A 4,221-nucleotide genomic window follows, 5' to 3' on the forward strand; every position below is an offset into this window, starting at 1 on the left:
CAGATGACATTGCTATCCTGAGTGAAAGTGGAGAAGAATTAAATGATCTGCCGAACGGAATGAACAGTCTAATGAGTACACAGTATGGTTTGAGAGTAAATCGGAGAAAGGCGAAGGTAATGAGAAGTAGTAGAAATGAGAACACCGAGAAACTTAACATCAGGATTGACGGTCACGAAGTCAATGAAGTTAACGAATTCTGCTACCTAGGCAGTAAAATAACCAATGACGGACGGAGCAAGGAGGACATCAAAAGCAGACTCGCTATGGCAAAAAAGGCATTTGTGGCCAAGAGAAGTCTACTAATATCAAACACCGGCCTTAATTTGAGGAAGAAATTTCTGAGCATGTACATCTGGAGTACAGCATTGTATGGTAGTGAAACATGGACTGTGGGAAAACCGGAAAGAAGAGAATCGAAGCATTTGAGATGTGGTGCTATAGACGAATGTTGAAAATTAGATGGACTGATAAGGTTAGGAATGAGGAGGTTCTACGCAGAATCGGAGAGGAAAGGAATATGTGGAAAACACAGATAAGGAGAAGGACAGGATGATAGGATATCTGCTAAGACATGAGGGAATGACTTCCATGGCATTAGAGGGAGCTGTAGAGGGCAAAAACTGTAGAGGAAGACAGAGATTGGAATACGTCCAGCAAATAATTGAGGACGTAGGTTGCAAGTGCTACTCTGATATGAAGAGGTTAGCACAGGAAAGGAATTCGTGGCGGGCCGCATCAAACCAGTCAGTAAACTGATGACCAAAAAAAAAGTGCCAACTTCGAGCTGAAATCGTTGATGTGCTCTCTAAACCTTCCTGTCTGACCTATATATGTAGCTTTACAATCGTCGCATACTATGTATCCCTGATGTGTTGCAGTTCCTCTGTATCTAATTATTGCCAATGGCCTTGCAGCAGTGGTAACACCGGTACCCATCAGATCACCGAAGTTAAGCACTGTCGGGCTGGGCTAGTACTAGGATAGGTGACTATTCGGTCTGCCGAGCACTGTTGGCACACGGGTTGCAAACTGAGGAGCTACTTGAGTGAGAACTAGCGGCTCCGGTCTCGTAAGCTGACACATGGCCCAGAGAGCGGTGTGCTAATCACATTCCCACTCATATCCGCATCTGGCGATACCTGTGGGCTGAGGATGATACGGTGGCCGATCGGTACCGTTGGGCCTTAACGTCCTGTTCGGGCGGAGTTCAGTTTAGTTTTCGTGTCTTATTTTAAGCCATGATTCCTTGAAATGTAAAGAGCCAGAGTTGCATGTTCAAAAATCAAACGCCTACCGATTCCGCTGGAAACATTGTCATAGAAAAGAATCCTAGGAATTTACCAGCAAATTATATGCTACTTGCTCGGGTGAGAAGGATCTAAACTCTTGATGTGTGTGGGGCATGTCCACTAATTAGCTTCTCTAATATATATTTGTTTTAATATTACAAACACAGTCAGCGTCGTAATACTTTGAATATGTTATGAACTGTGTTACCTTCAATTCCCATCTTTAGCTTCATGGGATAGTGGGACGCTACGAAGTCTGTAGTAGAGCACTAATTTTCTGCCTTTTTGAGATGGAATGGGTGGATGTTCTATTTATAACGACGTCAAAAGTTGTCAGCTTCATAAAGGTATCGTAGCAGGCCAAACTCATGTCAGTTCTGACATACAGATTTAAAAAGGGAAGATTCGTCTTACTGCTGTGCTCCATAGTGAACTGGATATTGTAATTTGCTCAACTTATCTAAAAGGTATCACAGTCTTCAAATGAACCTTTGTATAGTAAGATGACCTCATCTTGAACCTGGCCCACAGAAATTGTGCTACTACAAAAATTGTTTAACTTCATCATCATATTGCACTCGAAATAAGTCATAAAAATGTTTCCAAGTCATTCCGACATGAGCTCATTACTAAACCCTGGTTATGTGTATATGTGCCAATCCCAAATTTTAAATAACTTTAGTAACAGAAGCACTTCGTCAATTTCACTTCCAATGCGATCTCTGATATTCTCATTGATTATGTGGTTTGTTGGTGTGCTTAAATACATATCTTTTATGCCAGACGAAGCAAGAGAAGTGCACTCCAGGACTGAAATGTCAGGAAGTCGGCTAACCAGTTCCTCCCTATTGGAAATATAATTTACATAGTGTTCAAAGTTCCTATGCACATATCTGCCAATAACCTTTGTGGGCGGAATTATTCCTGGCGTTAATATTATGGGCAATCGGCATACTTCCTTTACAACACCTCAAAGTCTAGGGACGCAGGCGTTCATCTCTCTTTAAACGAACCCTTTTTCATACATGATACTGAGTTTCTTCTATTCTATGCTACATAATTTCTAAATAATTTAGCAAATGCCCTGCCACCCTTCCCTCCAACATTCAGGCCTTCTACACCGACAGATTTGTCTCCGTAGCCTCTGTGGCCAAGGAAACATCTTCTGTATTGCTGAGCTGTCAGTACTGCCTTGTCTGCTGTCGCTTAACCTGCATCCTGTTCGTGATTTGGAAGGGCTCTTCTCCTTTATAGGTGGGTTCATGCGCTGAAATCGTTTAGGTGCTTTAATAGTCTACAACTTTGTTTGCCCAAAGTGGTCTCTCTCCCGGTTTTACTTCTATAGGTTTTACGCTGTCCACTTCATTTTAATATTGGACTCCGGTTTTAATGCGATATGTGCTTATAACTTGACTTAAATGATGGGGAGTGGCTCTAAGGTACTTACCTTTCCGCTATGAATTGTTAACGAGACCCTCTGTGAGCGCTTTTAAAGTACTGCTATACGACAGTGTTTTTCTGTATCACTTAGTCCTTTAAATTGTTTTAAGAATTCTTTCTTTATTAATTTTTGCACAGATCACTTGAGGATGCGTCTTCTTATAACGAGAAACCGGTTGTGACTTTGAATGAAAGTATTTCACTGCCAGTGTTGATCATTTAGTTCAAGATGTCAAATCCGTTAGCTGTTATGTTTTTAAACAGATACTTGACTTTGATTATTTCTGCAGACTACCATAGTGAGCTGTCTGCGATAATTGGGAAGTAGGTATGACCAGCGGTCCACCCGACATACTGCAGGAGCTTTACACCGTTAATGAGAAATTTAGACATTGTGCCGTAAGTGTAACGTCTTTGACTAGTAACTAGGAAACTCGGGACCCTGGGACTGAACGCAAACTCTTGTAAAATTTTGAATACAAACCATTGTAAATGATGATCGATGAATTATGCTGTAAGCAGTCACCCTCGTTCACTGACAGCCTTGTCATTGAGAACAAAGGAGCGGTCAGAGATATGGGGCGTAGCGAAGTTGCCCCAAGCCAGAAGAATCAGCAATGATCAATGGCATGAGGATGCAGAAGGCAATGGATATCACTGTAGTTAAGACAGAAAATGTTTTTGTACAGGAGAATTGGCCCCCAGTACTGGTGGACAGGCAGTGTATATGGAAAGACAGAATTATATCAATCAAATCTTTAAGGAGAGCTTTGGTTTTTTGTAGGCCGCGGCCATGCTTGGATGGACGGAACCGGATATTAGCTACAATTCAGCATCAACCCACGCGCTGTTCAGGTACCTGGGCAGAGTCCTGACGGCAATGCTGATGGTTTGACGTTTTGCCTAAGAGTCGCTGACGAAGCCACGCTTCCAGAACGAGCGTCGGTAGACGCAGCCCACCTAGCAGGTTGTTGGAAGTGGTCACGTAAGGGCCTGATGCCGCCTCAGGAACACGGCGGAGCCTGGAGTTATGCCTTCTTGGCAGCCAGCTCTCGATCTGTTCTGACGTTGTTTTCCTACCATCTTGGACTTCAGATCCCCAGAATCAATCGTTGCCCTCCCTAGGCACTGATGCACCATTTAATTACTAAGAAAAAAGTTGGAAGCTGTCTAGTTTTTTCCAAAAGAATTCTCTGCTTTCAGTTTAACCATCCTATCGGTTAATCATGTTCTGCGAATGGTTGCCACACGAATACCATTGGTCGAGAGCTGTTGACGTCATATCGCTTTAGCGCGTAGCTCACCAGGCCACAGTAGGCAATGTGACACGGCTCGACTTCACAGAGAAGTGTTTCACTGTGTGTTACTGGTGGTATGTGTGCCTATGCACACCAGAATGCGTGTGTAAAGGCGTGGGTAGCGAGAGCCGCCGGCGCTGAGTGGCGTTCGGCTGACCGCTTCGTGCCTCTCCGGCTGATTTGTAAGTCCC

The 4,221-nt window shown here is 43.4% G+C and overlaps 1 pseudogene; it reads left to right on the top strand.

The window, feature by feature from the left end:
* Positions 1-901: 901 nt before the first annotated feature.
* On the top strand, positions 902-1,019 carry LOC124797040 (annotated as a pseudogene).
* The last annotated feature ends 3,202 nt before the right edge of the window (positions 1,020-4,221 follow it).

The sequence above is a fragment of the Schistocerca piceifrons genome, chromosome 4 (genome assembly GCF_021461385.2).
Source record: "Schistocerca piceifrons isolate TAMUIC-IGC-003096 chromosome 4, iqSchPice1.1, whole genome shotgun sequence".
Lineage (NCBI taxonomy): Eukaryota > Metazoa > Arthropoda > Insecta > Orthoptera > Acrididae > Schistocerca > Schistocerca piceifrons.